At 39.5% G+C, this 19,996-nt stretch overlaps 1 long non-coding RNA gene across 1 annotated transcript; it reads right to left on the bottom strand.

Annotated features, from left to right (window-relative positions):
- Positions 1-16,537: 16,537 nt before the first annotated feature.
- LOC133490100 (uncharacterized) lies at positions 16,538-17,692 on the bottom strand. Its single transcript, XR_009792107.1, has 3 exons — positions 17,546-17,692; positions 17,158-17,314; positions 16,538-16,785 (listed from the first exon to the last, which is right to left on the bottom strand). It is a non-coding gene; the product is annotated as an uncharacterized LOC133490100 (long non-coding RNA).
- Positions 17,693-19,996: the final 2,304 nt, after the last annotated feature.

Here is a 19,996-nt window from a genome sequence, read left to right as displayed (position 1 = left end):
TCTACTCTGTTATATTGTTTTCTCTTTTGTTTTTTTTCTCCCCCAACTTAATATTTAGAGTCCCCGGTGTGCGCAGTTCTCATTTCTTTCTGTTCCTTCACATCCCTGTCTAATAGGAACCAACAAATACTTGTGTTTTCGAAGGCACATTGTTTAGTTTAGATTTTAAAAGAAATATGCCTACTTTTACGTTCTACTCTACCTTTTTTCCCTAGAATGTAAATGTAGACTGATTGATCATTAAATAACCTTTGATACACTGTTTAAACAGCAGTTATTACTTAGTTAGGTTGTCAGATTGTACTGTTAATATTCAGCATCCACCGTTAAATCATTTCAAGTGAGAGATATGGGTACAAACATACAGCATAAATATTATCCTAACCTTCAACTGTTACCTGTCAGTGTTGTAAGAATTCTCTAACTTCTATTAAAAGTAATGTTATCATTAATTATGTATTATTGTGTATATATTTTGTGTACTGTTATATGTGATTATTTTATTGTTGTATAGCTTTTTTATGCCCTCCAACTGTTTAAAAGGAAGCCATTGCAAAGAAATTTTTTCATTGTTCTTTATGTATGCATACGTATTATCGATTAGAAAAAAAAAGTCTCCTCAGGTTTTGAAGAGTTATAACTGCATTTGGGGCAGTCCCCCCCCCCAAAAAAAATAGCAATGTTTTCCTTTCTTTCTTATTTTACAAAACTAAGAAAAGAACCTTAACATATACTGTAACTGCAAGGTGAGTTCTGTTGTGGAGCTCGTCAATTTATGCTTTAGTATAAGTTTCGCAAACCACATTTTGGTTCTTGCAACAAAACTTTTTAAATAATATTCCATCTTGTCACACTTTAAACACTTCTTCTAACATTAATGTTTCTCTTATAATAGATGACATTTTTGTAGCGCTACACATTTACTCTCTTAATAATACAACTTTTTTTTTCTAGTGATTTTTCACATTTAATTTAACGTTTCTCCTTTATCCTCGTAAAAAGGTCTGCCTTTTTTCCAGTAAAATTCCATGTTTATTGTCATAACTTTCCAACTTTATTCTCATTAGGACCGGAGAGGATAGGCTCCGCTGCTCGAACAGGTTAATAACTAATAGCCCCCTATTGAGAAATGCGGCACTTTTTCAATATCAAAAAACCTCCAAGTAAGAATATGATTTTAAGAAGCTTTCCTCATATCTGTAGCACCAAATGGACAGCTTCCATTTAAAAAATCAAAGTTTGGTCCATAAGTTTGGAGTAAGTTTTCTGGTCGAGGCGTCCTCGTCCATCTGTCAGTCCATGTTGTGTCTGTCAGACCCTTTTTGTCTCTTGCTCCAGTGGCTCTCTGTGAGAGCGTCTGCCAGCATGACACAGTCTGTCAGCCGGCCACTTGTCTTAATGGCGGCCCCTGTCAGATCAGTCCCGGTGTACGTTGTCGGGCCCTTCTCCCATCTGTCAGCTCCGTCTTCGTCCGACTAACTCTATCTCCTTACGAGCGTAACAAGAGCATCTGATGATGATGGGTCTCCCAAATGTGCTCTTAACCCAAATAGTGCAGTCAGAAGAAGAAAGTCATCTTCTATGCACAAGTTACTACAATAATTAAAGAAAGCAGTGGCTGATGGTCCATCTGTAGTCAGTAAGTGTGTTCGTTTTGGTGGTACACGCGATCAAAAAGCTGTCATCTCCACTCTAGTCACCTAAATTACATTTTATACACCCACTGCCTGGTTGGAACTGTGGAACAAGCAGTGTACTGATGAAATTCACATTCATTTATTTAAACATGTTAATCTTTGTTGGAAGATATAAAAAAAGGACACTAGTTTATTATGGCAGTTCCATTTCAATTCAGCGTTACGACTACAACAGGGAGTGGTTAAATTCATATGCAAAACATAAATAAGAGACCTGTGACTTCATAAGTGCATGTCCTCTTAAGTACACATCTTTAGAGAGATGCAAACTCTCAAATACACGGCTTCAGAAGTAGAGATTGTTTGAAGGCCACATTCTCACAACTGCATAATATACGAGATGTCTCAGATAATTTCGAAGACTGGTGTCACAAAATATATACTCGTAGTTTGGACTACATACAGTAGCTGTGACCTCAGCTTTCAGCAGCCATTGAACTTTTTTACACATGCTTTTATATGTACATATCCTCTATGTCAGGTCGTCAAGTATTGAGCAGGGTGAGTTATGATGAGACTTGTCAGGGGGAATCATTACAGGTGATGAGTTATGAGTACGACACAAAGACAAAACGCCATAGCCTTCAGTGGAAGAGTCCAACATCGCCAAGGCCAAAGAAAGCAAGACAGTCGGTTTCCAAAGCCAAAGTCATGTTGACAGCGTTCGTTCACGTGAGGGGCATCGTCCACTCCGAGTTCTTGCCACAGGGCCAGACGATCAACCGGCACGTCCACAAAGATATCCTGCGACGTTTGCTGAGGTCAGTGGGCAAGAAGAGGTGAGAGTTGTGGCAGAACAACTTGTGGCTTCCTCACCGTGACAACGTGCCTGCTCGCAATGGGCCTCGTTCACTAACAGTGCATACGCACAAATTTGTGCTTAAATCGGGCATATAAATGTGTGATTCATCAATATGTTCGTATGAATTCTGTCGTGTGAAATTTGTGCCGACTCTGAACAAATTTAGAACCACCTCCCGATCATGCATTGGCAAAAAACATGAAGGATCGAAAAAAATATTACAAGGTACAAGATACTTTTATTGTCCATTCTTCAATATGCGTAACACATACAGAGGATGGAAATTATCTTTCTCAAGGGACCACGGTGCTACAAAGGACAGTACAAATAATAACATCAATATAAAAACTAAATAAACTATAGTATATACAGTATAAAAAGTATTAATAGAATGTGCAAATATCAAAGGTCAGGTGACGTGTGCAACATAGTCAAGGTCAGATACACATATCACAGTCACAGACACATATCTTTTACCCAAGATGCAGAATGTATTGAACATTTATAAAAATACAAATACATTTATAAAAAAAGATGTAACGGTAACAACTGAAAGATGCCAATGAGAACTGTAGTTCATACGTCATATTGCATTAAAATTTTATTCAAACCACACTATGAGTAAAAGTGTAACTTCTGTAATCATCCAATCAGGGATACGGAAACTACAAGGCCCAGTTACAGAAAGCCTGTTTGTTTTCGGGAATACAAACAAGGGAAAGTGAACATTTCAATTCGTACTTTCCATACTGCTGTTGAAACCGGAGGCATAGTTTATATCTTAGTAGGAAAAAACAAGCCATTTCATTAAACTGATCTCATAAAGGTTTGTGAAATTATTCATTGCGACTAAGCTCATCAGGAAGGTAAACGTGGTCATTACAGTGAGCCCACCTTTCCTCCTTGTAAAGAGCCCTGTTCTTCTTCCCTTATGTGACCATCTACTTTATGCCGTTGCCCGCGGATTGCATTATAATGCATATAATTATGCTTCTTTTGAATTATGAGCCTGTGCAGAGCCGTAAAGCATGCACCTGCCGAGTAAGTAGACGCGCTAAATCATCAGCGCAACTGCAAACTGTTGTGCATTCTGCTGCAGGAAGTAGAAGAAGGAGCTACTCGGAAAGGAGATGGGGGTCATCGTTTTGAAAGGCTTTGCCATCCTCATCATCACCTCAGAGGGAAATGATTTTTGTCAGCGTGACAGCATATCACCTCCGCTCGCAGTTCAACGAAATAATAATGTCATATTTTTATGGAATGTGGACGTCATTATGACCTTGGTCAATTTTCTTCATGAAAATTGTTTCGAGAAATGGAAAAACATAAATATGAATACATAGCTAAACAATAAAAGGAATAACAATCTAAAAATTATTTCTAAACTATTATTATACACAAGGATAGTTTTAATCAAGCACAATAATTTGAACAATTATATAAAAATACAAAATGTTTTAAAAATGTATGTATGAATGTCTTAAAAATAATATATATGTATAATAATAATAAAAACAATAATACTAATAATAATAATAACACTGCACACTACTTCAAAATTAAAATTGATGTCGTCTAAATTTTAAGAAAATGATTGGTGGGATAGGCTCCAGCACGCCCGCGACCCCAGTGAGGATAACCAACCGGTTCGGAAAATGGATGAATGGGTTGAATCGGAGACTATCAACATTTTAAGGCCCCATACAAGCTTTTTTTTAAATGACCTTGACAATTACTTAGCTAGCCAAATACAGTACCTCATTAAATGGTTACATCCTGATGTTGAACAACAATCTTGGCTGGAACTAGAACAGATAGACTGTAATAGCACGACATTTTCAGACCTCCCATTTATCAGCGCAAATCTCAGACGCCACAATTGTTTCAAGAATCCGATTATTGCCGCCACTTTATCGTCTTGGTGGAAAAGTCTCGAAACCACATAATCTCAGTTAGCACCATATCATTCCATTAACTTCTTAAATAATTAACCGGAGAAATCCTACGCAGGCACAGGGAGAACATGCAAGCTTCATACAGGCGAGGCTGGATTTGAACCCGGGTCCTCATAACTGTGAGGAGCTTGAGTTGTTTTGAATCAGAGATCCAATATTTTGAAACATTCAAGGTTTGAAGTAGTTGAATGTCCATTCAAAATCTGCACTTTCAGTCCAAACATATATTCAAAAGCTTTGCTACACATAGACAGGAAACATTCTCCACATGGACTTGAAGACTTTAAAACTGAAGTCTTGAAAAATATCCCTGATGTAACTGTTGCTCATGTCATGGTCTGTGTTTTAGTTTTAGATTGTTTAGTTTTGTTTCGTGTTTTCTTGTGTCCCTTGTTGTTAATGTCTTGTCATGCTCGTTAGGTTTTTGTTTCCAGCTGTTCTCGTCAGCCCCTCTACCTTGTGTCAACCAATCAGCTCCCCCCAGCCACTCGTGTCATGTCCAGGTGTTCCTCGTTGTCTTGTCAGTTTGCTTGTATTTAGTTCCCTGGTTTCTTTCAGTGCTGGTCGGATCATTGTCATTTGCAGTCTGTTACTGAAAGTTATATGTCTCTGATCATGTTTGGTTTTATGCCATGGTAAGTGTATGCCTGGTTTCTTTGTTATGTTGAACCTTGTTTTTGAGACTTTTGTTAATTTAGTGTTTAGTTTTCCAGCGGCCGCCACCTGACCATCTTGCCTGGCCCCTGCATTGCTGTTGCGTCCGGCATCGTGGCCATCCACCTGAATGGCCCTGTGGAAACCCTTTTGCTTGGCATCCTGGTTGACCTAATGAATGGCCCAGCCAAGCACCGCACTTGTGGTGGCCTGGACGGTGTTTCTTTGTTACTTTGGACCTTGTTTTTGATGCTTTTGTTAATTTAGTTTTCCCTGAGCCTTGTTTTTTTTTGAAAATAAAACCTTTTTGAGATTCGTCTTGCTTTGGGGTCCAATGTGTCGCAAACCCTGTCAGCCCAAGATGAGCCATTGTTTGTCAATGGTTGGGTGGATTCTGAACCATTGACTGAGGTGCAAGATGATTTATCTGAGGTCATAGAGGAATTTGACCACCTATTTCTGAAATTAGAGAGCACTTTTAACGTGTCGAACCAATGCATGGACGAGATTGTGAATGAGTTTCAATTCATCAGCTCCTGTTTTGATAGTCTAAGAACCCATAACTGTGACTTGGTTACAGCTTTAATCTCTTATTTGGTAATATAAAAATTGTGTTTAAACACAACTGCTTCTTGTATTGTATGTACAGTCATATTTCTGCAATAAACAAAAGTGAGAGCAGGCAAAAGTTAATGAATTATTATTCATTTTTAGGTAAGCTTTATAATTTAACACAGTCCAGCCTTAGTTATTAGTCGACAATACTAATGAAGAGAAAGTAAAATTCAATGGAAATGCTGGTAAATGTTACTTGAGTAATTATGTTTAATAAACGAATAAGTAAGTAACATTTAAGAATTCTCATAAAATTTACTTGGAATTTCTGGGTAAAAAAACGCCCAACCATTCCAAGGTTTTAAGTATATATATCACCCCAAATTTAATTCAGTTTAAAGACACACAGACAGATGATTATTATTCAGCTCGATGTGCAAATGATGAGGCGAAACCATGATTACACCTAAAAATTTCATGCCATACATGTCAATCGTTCAATAAAATGGAAATGAAACCACTGCACATTGTGAGAACAATATGCAGCATCTTTATTAAATTGTAAATCATGTCACCGGTGGGTGCTAGGAAACAGGATGCATACCCAGCAGATACCATGGAAATGGTTTTTAAGACAAAAAAAAGAATCAGAAAAACAGTCAGCTACATTAACACGGTTTAGAAAAAGTAGGTTTAATACATAAAACAGACAGCAGGTTGAAACAGAACTGCATATTGACTACCTGCCTACAAGCATTAAAAACAAAAGAATACAGTAATCCCTCGTTAATCGTGGGCGTTACGTTCCAGACCACCCGCAAAACAGACGAAATCTGCAAAGTAGTAACCATATATTGATTCTATTGTTTAGATGTATTTTCAAGCTTTATGCATAATAAATACAATATGCATGTGAGGTGGAGGCAGAGGTGTGGACTCGAGTCACATGACTTTGACTCGAGTCTGACTCGAGTCAAAACCTTCTATTACTTAGTTTTGAATGGGCAATAAACTAAGCTCTGCTTTCCAATATGCACATTGCAATTCAGCTTTAAGTGTGAAATGGTCCCAAATTTTGGACATTCCTTCATTCAGTCATTTATGCACTCTATCCTTCTGGCTTGCACTTATTGCTCTACAGTAACCGTGTGTAAAATAACCACGGCAAAATCTGTGATACAGCAAAAAAATCCACAACGTAAGTACGATAAAAAGATATCCACTGCAGTGAAGCTGCAAAAAAAATGAACTGCAAGATAGCGATGGATGACTAATTTTAACAAACATTTCCACCACAAAAACATGCATGGACAATAACACAGTCAAGAAAATATTGATAGTAGAAGATGGTCACATTTTAATTTAAACTAGCTCATACTATAACACAGTCAGTGATGATATGTCTGCAAGAATGATCAAATTACGATACGGGTTTTGCCTGATTTTTCTGATATTAAGCTATGCTTGGCTTTTGTATACTGTGAGAAAAAGTGAATTAAATAATAATAATGTAAGAATAATAATAAAATGGAGCTAGTGAAAGATCAATTTACTGTACAGACGGTGGGTGCAACGGCGACCGAGGAGTAACGTGTCCAATAGGATATGATTGATTATGTGGCCAAGGGTAGTGACTTGGGTACTTTAATTGATCTAAATTATTATTCTTGGTTAACTTTTATTGTTGACAGGCCACACTAAAGGGTTCACAAGATAAAAAAACAAACAAAACAAAAAACCGAAGGCTCATCAAGGTAAAAAAGGGCACAGTTAGACCCCGTCCCACCCCATCCAAACTCTGTTACAGCTCTGATAGTACCTCTATAGATGGAACACAAGGGGGAGGACTTCGTAACCCTATTCCATGTCAGTGCTCTGTACACAGAGTAAGAAACACAAATATCATCACTTTGAGGACAGCGATACTAATTTGGCCCCATGTTGAGATCCTGAATACACAAAATAAGTCATTATTGTACCGGATATTAGTCACAACATACTGTATTTGTAAAGCCTATTGAAGACCCATTAAAATAATCTGAAGTAAATTTCATCGTCAGTATCAAAACAAAAAATCCACACCTGTTTAATTCAAAGTGAAAATTATTATCTATAAAGAGGTATCATTTATTGAATTGGCTGGCATTATACTGAACATAATGGAACAGATTTGGCCGGGAACAACTGCATCAGTGGCAGCCTTGATGGACCCGAGAAACCTTTAGAGAGCGACGCCAGCAACATCCTTTCTGTGCCAGATGCTTCTTTTCTTCAAAGCCGGTGAAAATTTTGCGTCAAGGAAACAAATTTCAATTCATAAGGAACCCAAGGACTAGGGCAAATATAAAAGCAATAAAAGATATCCAGGAGATATGTCCTATCTCCAGTCATCACAGTGTAAAGCATACATCATGCTTTTGTCCTTGAGACATTTTCTTCTCGCTATGCGTCCTCTTTCTAATACTTACCCCCATGATATGAAAAATGTGATTAAAATGCTCACTGGTGGGGAAAAAAAAGGGGGCAGTGATTTTCCCAGAATCATTATTTCAGAAGCTGGCGATGTAGTGGCCAAGCTATCTTTCGCCCTTGCTAGTATATTATTTTATTTTGCTTCTTGTATTCAATTTTCAGGGACACTTTTAAATAAGCAGTTGATAATAGAGACAAAAAAAAAGAGGATTTTTGGTTAAATTCACATATCTTCCGTATCATAACCCTGAGGGTGGAATAATGCCCCAAGCTAAAAATGTTGATTTGATAGCGTTTTTAAACAGCCACAGTTTCAGTCCCAGGAAAAAATATTTGCCCCAGACTTATCAATGTAGCCTTTAAAGGCCTTTGGAATTAGTCAAAGCAGCACAGTGGAAAGTGGTAAGCACATCTGCCTCACAGTTGTGAGGTTCTGGGACAAAATCTCAGCTCCGACTTTCCTATGTAGAGGTTGCGTGTTTTCCCTGCACTCTATTTTCACAAGCAGGAATGTTAGGATGAGTGATGACTAAATTGTCCATAGATGTGAATGTGGGGGTTAATGGTTCCATTTTAAGGTGTTCCCCACCTTCCCCCTAAAATCATCTGGGACAGGCTTCAGTAAGAAGATAAGCAGTATTGAAAATAGATAAATGGCTGAAAGTATTCATAATGCAGCTCTCACGAATCATAACATTATAATTACAATGAAATTAAAAAAACTGTGTCTCCTTTTCTCATACTTTGCGTATGATAACTATGATCATTATATGACACTGATAAACTGCCGCTCTAGTATTACAACCGACAGCCATTTTGACAACAAATATTTTTGAGACAGTATAAAGTATAATAAGACACTACGGAGAGTCACTCAGCCTCTAGTTATTTAAAGGCAAGAGGGAAGAAGCTGTTGGAATGTCTGCTAGTTCTAGTTTGCATTGATCGATAGCGCCTACCTGAGGGAAGGAGCTGGAAGAGTTGCTGACTAGAATGTGAAGGGTCCGAGAGTATTTTGCATGATCTTGTCTTAGTTCTGGCAGCGTGCAAGTCCTCAAGGGTTGGTAGAGGGGGTTCCGATGATTTTTCCGCCAGTCCTGATTATCTGTTGCAGTTGGAATTTGTCCTTTTTTGTGGCAGCACCAAACCAGACTGTGATGGTGAACACAGGACTGATTTGATGAGTGCTGTGCAGAACTGCCTCAGCAGATCCCGAGGGAGGCCGTGCTTCCTCAAAAGCCGCGGGAAGTACATCCTCTGCTGGGCCTTTTTGAGAATGGAGTTAATGTTGGTCTCACACTTCAGGTTCTGATAGACTGTAATTCCTACGAACTTGAAGGTTTCGACGGTAGACGCAGAGCTAAAGTCCACGAACAGGATACTCAAGTAGGTCCCCGCGGTCTTCGAAGTGTTCTCGGATGAAGTGCAGACCTATGTTGACTGCCTCATCCACTGACCTGTTTGCTTGGTAGGAAACAGGATGGTACTTTCTAGTTACAGAGCTCTATTGAAGATCTAAGTGAAGACTGGAGCGAGCTGGTCCATGCAGACTTGGAGGCAGGGTGGGGACACAAGGTCTGGGCCCGCTGCTTTTTTGGATCTTTTGTCGTTGGAAGATGCGTCTCACATCCTGTTCATGAATGGTCAACCAGAACGGAGTTGTTAATTTGTTTATTAAAGACAAAAACAATGTGAGAGTTTTTTAAAAAACAAGCAAGAAATATGATTTTTTTTGGCCCATTTTGAGCAGTATTGACAGTAAAGTTATTGGCTACCCTAAAAGTTGCAAAGTGCTGCAGTTGGCAGGAAGTCAGGAGTTTGCAAGTCAATTTGAAAGCAAAACTCTCAAAAGACCTGAAAAGCCTTTCTTGCCAACAGGTCTGAAACGTCATGACGGATGCGTCTATTGACGTTTACACAGTATTTGTATAAAAACAACATCATCATCAGTACATAACATTATATTTCAAGTAAAATTGGAGTTTAAAAAAAAATGAAGTAGAAAGAAATTCTATGAGAGTGTGTCTCAATACGCACACATTGTGAAGCGAACACGTCGAGTCTATTCGAATGCTAATTCTTGTCATTGTCTCCATGTGATTTAAGGTTGCACAATACTCCACACTTTAGACTGTTTCGTGTGTCAATGAACTCAGAAAATCACACTTATTGCCAGTTTTTTTTAAGGGATGCCTCTATTAGGAGGCGTTATCGACCTTTAGAGGATGACGCACCAAACATCAAAATTTCCTTGTAACGCAACCTACAAACTGTATTGTGTTTTAGACACCTTGCAGCAACAACAATGCATCTTTTTTATTTTCTCTGGCTACAGTTAAGTGACATTCTGCAACAGTAGGAAGTGGACGGAAAAACAGAGATGGATTCGTAGGAAAATTGGATTAAGGTTACAATTCATGGTTTTGAGATAGAGTGACAGAGCCAAGGGAAAAAGACAACAACAAAAAATTCTTGAAAGAAAGGATGGATGAAGGAAGGTGTACAAGGGGCAAAATGCAAGAGCGAGAGATGAATGCGACAGTGCAGTCCACTTTCCTCACCTGGAGCGTTTATGATGGATGACGTGTTTTTGTCCTCCATGCTCACTTCAGTATGTCACTGCTGGCTGGTGTTAAAGCACCACTACGGGACGTACCAGCAAGTGTGGCGGTGGTTACGGAAGAAGAAAAATTAAATTGATCGATTGTAAGCAATGTACGTATTTTTTTTTTACTTGCGTTACTGACTTTCAGTTATGTGTAAAACCACACGTGGTACTGGAAATAATAAAAACTATCAAGACGATGTACATAAGTGAAAAAATAAATTATAATTTGTACGCTAGTAGTAAAATCTACTTAACAGCGCAGACCTTTGCCACGTAGGCTCAAATCTTTGACGAAAATAATAAAATCCTGATTACTTCTGTATGCTAACAGAATGACATAAATTCGAGGCAGACCTTCGCCAAGACCAAACTGTCTAAAAGAGTGAAATAAAATCGTGATTATCTTTGTATGCTAACAAGATGACATAAAATTTAGGCAGGACTTCACCAAGGCCATATTGTTAACAAAAGTGAAAACAAAGTTCTGATGATACTTGCATTTGATGTATGTGCTAGCAGGATTGCGTAAAATCTATTTAACCAGTTCAGACCTTTTGCTAAGACCGAATTGCTTACAAAAGTGAAAACAATATTTACTGCCGTGTTTAAGTGCCTGCAGGATTACATAAAATCAAGTTAAAGGTGCAGCCCATTGAGAAGGCCAAATTGCTAACAAAAGTGGGGGGGGGGGGGGGGGGAATGGTTTATGTTTCTATGCTAACAGAATTATGTAAAATTCACTAAGACCAAGCTGTTAACAAAAGCGCAAAAAAAAAAAAAAAAAAAAAAAAAAACATGTTTATGTGTGTTTGTGTGGTAACATGATTAGGCAAAATCTACTGAAACAGCACAGGCCTTTACCAAAGTCAAATAGTGAAAAGTGATGTCTGTATGCTAACAGGAGTATCTACTTTACCCCCACAAATCTTTGACATGACCAAAGTGTTGATAAAAGTGAAATAATTATGTTGATGTATGCTTACAAGATAATGTAAACTTCAACAAGTCCCAGTTGTTAACTAAACTACAAATATTTGTATTGTAAGAACAATAAGTAAACTTGCAGTACATTGATAACAGGCTATCACACAAGTGCTGCACCGTGCTAATGCTGTCAAAGCGGAAATATTAGCTTTTTGCTGTCTTGTAATACTTTTAACATTTGTGGATACAGGAAAAAACTACTTAAAGACCCTGTAAAGCCATTTTCATGTTTTATTTTTTTTTGTGTTGAAAATATGTATGTAGACTGAGAACAATTTAGTACTGAATTGCTGAGATATAGTGTAGAACTCTTTTTCAACCACTCAGTTGTCCAAATTTTTTGCGCGGGGCCAAAACGGGGACACGCGGAAGCAACCGGACAACAGCCCGAGTTGGCCCTCCCCCACTATATAAGTATTGAGCACCTTCAGTGACTATGATTGCCACTTCCTTATTGATAATAACTTGGCCCATTTGTACCACTACAGCATGCAGTTGGTCATCAAACTATGCCTACAATCCGAAAAAAAATGCATCTTCCCTGAAGTGTTATGTGTTCTGTGTTATTTGCGATACAGTGTCTCTGCTGTGTGCCCTCACGCGCGGCGCTCGGAGCAATGCCGCGGCAAACCCGACGGCTCTGCTCCGGCACACCAGGACGCCAGCGGCTAGCTAGTAGTACCCTGCGGTCTGGCACAACGGCGTTGGGGCCCCGTCCAACACACCAGCTGTGCCCTACGCAGGCCCTCACAACGGGGACAATTCAGGGAAAGATAACTGTTTATTACGTGCGCTAGTTCGTGAGCTAACTAGCTAGCAAGTTAATGAGTCAGTGAGCTTGCCAGTACGGCTTCAGCTCATCCAAGAAGTTGCCACCTCACTTGGTTTTGTTTTGTAATTTATATAATTGTTGATTTTTTTTAATTTTTATTATTATTGAAGTTTGGCAGACTTGTTAATAACACTTCTCTGTGGTGTTTCAAATTTAAAATACATTTTTTCTTAATAAAATAAATGCTAACCTAGGCAAAGTATTGACTCTGCCACTTAGGGCAAATTGAGAGAAATTTGCCGGTCATGTTAGCTGACGTTACAAAGTGGATTATTGCCACCCCCGAGGAGAAAATCCTATTTAAGCCGTTATCTATTTATAGATAGCGATAGTGCAGAGGTTCATACAATGGGGAGAGAGTCATCAAAGTCAAATTCACCAAGGTCATTTTCAAAGTGAGCATTTTTAATTGCAAATAACACCATGGGATCCCATGATGTAGATATGGAAATATCCACTTCAGACCATTATGCAGCAAGCATTAAGGTTAAGCACATACAAATGTACCTGTCGTATTTATTTTGAGGTCAGACTGAATGTATTCTTGCACATATCACACTGTATATTGTAAATGTCATGTAAGATGGTGATGAAGGCATATACATAATCTAAAAAGGATGCCGAGGTTGTATTCAGATCAGCTTCACACTGCTGCTCGTTCTTATGCATGTCATGCCCCACTCATACTCAATTATACACCTGCTGCTTCGACTTATTCACCCATAAGAAGGTGCCATTAATGAGCCCGGCTCCCACTTTCTGACCATTTTGATTAGGTCTCACACAGCACACTCATATCTTTATCAATAATTGACTATAGTCGACATTAGAACGACCGCATAGTACAAGTCGAAAGAGTATTGTGTGAAACCAACTCCTAGTTTAAGATTTATGCTCATTACCTGGAGAGATACAGACCATGTCAACGGTCCAAGTCAGAAAATTGTATGATGATGAACAAAAAAAAGCCCATCGCTTTCGCACAAAAACACCAGATTTAGCTGGTTTCTATACATACGGTATAAACAAACAAAAAACACCTTAACCCACGTTAAACCCACATAATCACTGATCAGAAAGTAGTACTTCCTTTTTTAGTAACATTAATAAATATAAATAAAGGAATTAATAAATACATAAATACGTTTTGCATTGAAAGTTAATATTGCCACAAAAAATATTTTAAAACTGATGTTGTTACAATGTTCATTCATTCTTACACTATTCATAAGGCCGGCCTGGCTCAGGTGGTAGAGTGGTTGTCTCCCAACCCGAAGGTTGTGGCTTCAACCCTCAGCCGTGGTGACAGTGTCAAAGTGTCCTTGAGCAAGATACTGAACCCCCAGTCGCTCCTGATGCTTTGTCATCAGTACGTGAATGAGGAGACCGCATTCAAGCACTTCGATAATGTACCTTGAAGGTAGAAAAGCACGATCCATCCATCATCCATCTGTTTTCTTTACCACTTTTCCTCACGAGGGTCGCGGGCTGCTGGAGCCTATCCCAGCTATCTTCGGGCGGGAGGCGGGGTACACCATGAAACGGTTGCCAGCCAATCGCAGGGCACATAGAAACAAACAACCATTCACACTCACATTCACACCTACGGGCAATTTAGTCTTCAATCAACCTACCACGCATGTTTTTGGGTTGTGGGAGGAAACTGGAGTGCCCGGAGAAAATCCACCCAGGCACAGAGAGAACATGTCAACTCCACACAGGTGGGGCCGGGATTTGAACCCCAGTCCCCAGAACTGTGAGGCAGGTGTGCTAACCAGTCGACCACCGTGCCGGCGAAAAGCACTATACAAGTGAAAATCCATTTTTGGTAAATAACTGTATCATTGTCACCTTACAATTCATTATGGTGTCATACCTTTTGAACGAAACCATATTTCTTCCCCATTTCTACAAATTGCTTCCGGATTTCTACAACCCCAATTACAATGAAGTTGGGACGTTGTGTTAAACATAAATAAAAACAGAATACATCCATCCATCCATCCATCCATCCATTTTCTGAGCCGCTTATCCTCACAGGGGTCGCGGGAGAGCTGGAGCCAATCCCAGCTATCATCGGGCAGGAGGCGGGGTACACCCTGAACTGGTTCCCAGCCAATTGCAGGGCACACAATGATTTGCAAATCTTAATGGTGCCTTCACAGATGTGTAAGTTACCCATGCCATTGGCACTAACACAGCCCCATACCATCACAGATGCTGGCTTTTGAACTTTGCATCCATAACAGTCCAGATGGTTCTTTTCCTCTTTGGCCCGGAGGACACGACGTCCACAATTTCCCAAAAACTATTTGAAATTTGGACTTGTCGGACCACAGAACACTTTTCCACTTTCAGTCCATCTTAGATGAGCTCGGGCCCAGAGAAGCCGGCGGTGTTTTTGGGTGTTTTTGATAAATGGCTTTTGCTTTGCATAGCAGAGTTTCAAGTTGCACTTACGTATGTAGCGCTGAACTGTTTTTACTGACACTGGTTTTCTGAAGTGTTCCTGAGCCCATGTGGTGACATCTTTTACACATTGATGTCATTTTCTGATGCAGTGCCACCTGAGGGATCGAAGGTCACGGGCATTCAATGTTGGTTTTCAGCCTTGCCGCTTACATGCAGTGATTTATCCAGATTCTCTGAACCATTTGATGATATTGTGGACCGTAGATTATGAAATCCCTAAATTCCTTGCAATTGTACGTTGAGGAACATTGTCCTTAAACTGTTCGACTATTTTCTCACGCACTTGTTCGCAAAGAGGTGAACCTCGCCCCATCTTTGCTTGTGAATGACTGAGCAATTCAGGGAAACTCCTTTTATACCCAATCATGGCACCCACCTGTTCCCAAATAGCCTGTTCACCTGTGGGATGTTCCAAACAGGTGTTTGATGAGCATTCCTCAACTTTCTCAGTCTTTTTTGCCACCTGTCCCAGCTTTTTTGGAACGTGTTGAAGCCATAAAATTCTAAGTTAATGATTATTTTCTAAAAACAATAAAGTTTATGTTTGAACATTAAATATCTTGTCTTTGTCGTGTATTCAATTAAATATAGGTTGGATATGATTTACCAATCATTGTATTCTGTTTTTATTTATGTTTAACACATGCCGGTAAAGCCTCTATCCTATTGCTGCTGGTCTTGACTTTGGATACAAAACTCTCTCCATAGCGTAACTGAACAGAGCCTGGTTTGAAGCCATCATTGATTTTATTTCTGTCAGAAATATGCACCTTGTCAGCTCACAGCAGCAATAATGGATGTAGCAATTACTCCCTGAGCAACACGTCACAAGAAGTGTAAATTGTGTTAATTAGACACATTTTAAGGAGACCAAGACTATTAGTATATCATCCACATAAATGGTCACAGCTACTTCGTTGCTGTGGACAGCCCTCCTTTTTCCAAAGAAATCACATGTGGGTCATTTAGAGGTCTCGATTCGCAAGTGATTATCTATAGACTTCCCATGATTGATTTCTGATATTTAAACAATAACCCTATTCATTATTAACATAGGACACTTCCTGGCCAAGGTAAGTGAATTAAAATGTATGAGAAGTGTGTACAGAACTACGGTATGTCGTGATAATAATACACGGCGTACCGAATACCCAACTGCAACATTTAAGAAAGAGACAGGAAGTCTCACACTCTTGCCACACATCTGCCGCGGGAACATTTTAAACAGCATCATACGAGCATGAATATTTCCTAAAAATAAAATAAACCTTTGCTGTTGTACTTTACTAAAAAGAAAAGTTTGTAATATTTTATTAATTATTAAATATGTACATTATTGTTTGTTTGAGAATAGTTCAACTGGCATGGTGTTCTCTGCGTCAACAATCCAACTGCTGATAGCAGAATCTGGACTCGTCGCTGAACATAATAGTTCTCCACATGTTCAGGTTCCAGTGCACGTGTTGCCAACACCAGTGCAAATGTGCCTGACAGTGAAGGGCAGTCATGGCAGGCCTCCTGGAAGGCATATGAGACTGGAGATTGGCTGTTTGCAGTATGTTCCAGATTGTCTGGGCAGAGAGCCGTTGGCCGTATTGTCCTGCAAATCTGTTGAAGTCAGCCTTATGGTACCTTACGTGCTGACAGCGTTCTTAGGGTGTCGTCTTCTTGGGACGCCCACGTCGCTGACATCCCATTATATGGAACAAACATTGTCACATCTTGGTTTTGGTGAACAGTGGCTTGAAGTTGCCCTATCACACAGTTCAGTCAGAACAGAACAGATCAATCAAATAATTTTGATACCGGTACCTTACTTTTTTTCTATGTCAATTTCATAGAATAATGTCTAACAAAGAGAAAATTATATTACACATTATGCTGGTATAAATCTTGAGTTTTATGTTTCTGCTTTGGTATTTTTCCACTGAAAGCGGTTTTCTTAAAAAAACAACAAACAGACAAAAAAAAAACAGCACAAACAATATCCAGTGCAAAAGAACAACTGCAAACAAGTGACAAAATCAAAATGTCTGTGGATCAGACAAGCCTGCTCCTGGCTAACGCTGTCCCTGGCAAAAGAAAATGTGTGCTGTGGGATGTGGTTGATGCTTGCAGACAGGTACCTGGTTGCCAAATTTGATAGCATTGGCAGTGTCATTCCACCACAAGGTCACTGGATTCACTGAGGTTAGTGTAGATGGCAGACCTCTGTACTCTCGTATCTCATCCTAAAGGTTCTAGTGTTCTGTCCTATGTCCTCGTGAGCCAATTTGGCTAATTCTTAGAAGACAAACATAACAGAGAATGTTATGTGAGTTAAGCTTGATCTGTTATTGTCAATATTTAGTTAGCTTTTGATTCAGCTATAGCCTATACATAGCCATAAAGCTACACATTAATATCGTACGTTAGCGTGACATGGATTCCAGTTTAACTCACTGTGCAAAGCATGTGTTACGTTGCAGTAATGTTAACAAACATAAGGAGGTTTTTGGCTGAACCTAAACTTACCTGTTGAAATCTCAGACAGAGCGCCTTCCTCGGTACTCAGATGAAGCTGAGCCTGCTGGTTTTGAAACCTTTGTGACGTCCACAGGTGGACTTGAATGCTAGGAGGAGGTAGATGGCTGTGGTCCGCTCGTCTTGCAGTAGAACACAGAGAAACTTTCTGCATGTAAATTGAACCGACAGCAACTCACATACTCAGCTTGGCGACTCATCTCACAAATACATGTTCCTTACAAATTTGACAAGAACCGTTGTCACAACAAATAAAAAAATATAGCAAACATAAATGTACTTATTTTTGTGCTGTGTTTTTCAAATATATAAAAAATAATAATAATTGCTTGATGGATTGGTTTTAGCGTTTTAAAAAAATAAAGTCGGAGAATGTCAAAAGTGGCCCTTGCATCCTTCGATTTTTCGACAGTATATGTAGTCCTCAGAGGAAAAGCTTTGGACACCCCTGCCTTAGGCGATACCTGACTGAATGACCCGAGATTCAATGGTACACTTTCTTATATAGTGTGGTAAGGGACTTGGTTTTTTAGTTCCTAGTTCAAAGAATGTTTCAAACTTTGTCTTTAAGTTTAAGTACAATAACATGACTGGCTTTGCGTTGTGATTGAATAATTACTTGTTCGGACTTGCAAATTGTTAATGACAGATAGCTGTACAGAGAGTTCTGTCCAATTTTCTTTCAGAGAATGCTCTGAAGAAAACTGCTAGTTTGAGTTTGGCATGATTATAAGATGAGATGATCGTGACCAAGGCCCTTTGTCGCTTTCACACAAGACTGCACTCTGTGCGCATCACAGAGGGGAAGAATCCTACTTGCTCTGTATACTAAACCAATAATTGTGACATCATGGTATCGTTAGGGCTTTCATTTTCTTCCTTTTTACACGTGCCTGAATCTCAGAGGTTTATTTGTCTGCCCTTTTAATGTAATGTAGGGTTTATCATCTGAGCCCTTTCCCCCTATTAGACTATAAGTTGGAAATGACGGTGTTAGGAGACAGGAAATTAGTGCCAACCTGTCCTGTGATAAGCCGAGGCTCTGAGGAAATCCTTTGTGTGACATGTTAGTTGCTATTGGAGGCCAGGATCATACCAAACCAAAGCAGAGCATGTTCTGCTGGGTTTTTGGGAAAATAAATCTATTCAGTGGATGTCTGTCAGATTAGACCAATGAAAAGAACTTAGCGGATACCGTTTATTTTTTTGTTTGTTTTTGTTTTTACAGATAGCCTAAAAACACAAAAGGGGTTCCAAAAGGGAAGTTATTGAAAAGTATAGTGTTATCGTTTACATCGAAAAACTAAACGGAAAACAGAGGACATACAAAGGTATGTTAAGAAGTATTTAGTCTTCACGTATGTAGTACTAATCAAAACAAAAATGGCGCTTAACTTGGCCTCGCTATGACCGTTTTTCTTGGGTGGCGGCTGGCTTCTGCGTTGGGCCCTGTTGGTGGTCGGGGCCCCATGCGCTCCGGGGGTGATGGGGGTGGTGGCAGCGGTGGGGCTCGCTGGGTGGGGGTGGCGGTGACCCTGTGCCTGTGCCCCTCCCCTTGGGACTGGTTGGGGCGCTTCAGTCAGGCTCGGGACCTCCCTGGGTCCCGGGTGGTCGGTTGCGTCCCCCCTGGTTGGGTCTCCTGCTGGACGGGCTCGCTGACACGTTTGTGTTCAAATATCTAGACTGTCTCACTATTGTTCTGCTATGGTGTTCACCCCTTGTCCACTCTATCCCTCTGTCTGTCCCCTAAAACCCTTTTCTGTCCGGCTACATTTTCAATAAACATCCCCTGTTGCAAAGCAAAACTGTTCCAGCGCAAAGGCATACAGATCCACCATGCTGCAAGGCCATGCAGCTGAACAGGACAGATTTAAAAAAAAAAAAAAAAGAAAGAAAGAAAAGAAATGGCGGAGCAGTGCCTTTTGCCTTAGTACTTACAATGTTTCTCAGAGTTGTATCATGAAAAAAAAAAAAACGGACTAAAAAACTGTTATTCAAAAAATAGTTTCGGACAAGCACCCGGAGCACATGGATGTTGTATTTTTTTCAAAGTGACATCAACAACTACTGTCTTGGCATGCATATCAGAGCATTCTTAGTCGTTTTAACAACACTGTCATCTGAACATGAAACTTTTCAAAAATGACAACAAGAAATAGTACTACTGTTTTCAAAGGGTTTCTTAATACCCTACAATGGGTGAAGTTTTAGCGCGACAAGATGTGATGACAAGGTTGTTTCGTGTAAACATACTCTAAAGCAGTTTGTCACGTACACACACACACACATATTTTTTGCAATGGCCCAATAGAAATTGGACTTGAATACGCTAAAATAGTTTTTTTTCACTTTGTCTGCTAACATTCTTTTTCACTGAAAACTATTTGTACTTGGCTGTGTATGTCATTTGCTGATTGCTATTTTGCTTTTGTTCGTTGTCAT

This window comes from Phyllopteryx taeniolatus, chromosome 15 (assembly GCF_024500385.1).
Source record: "Phyllopteryx taeniolatus isolate TA_2022b chromosome 15, UOR_Ptae_1.2, whole genome shotgun sequence".
Classification (NCBI taxonomy): domain Eukaryota; kingdom Metazoa; phylum Chordata; class Actinopteri; order Syngnathiformes; family Syngnathidae; genus Phyllopteryx; species Phyllopteryx taeniolatus.
This window is presented reverse-complemented; position numbering and strand designations above follow the sequence as displayed.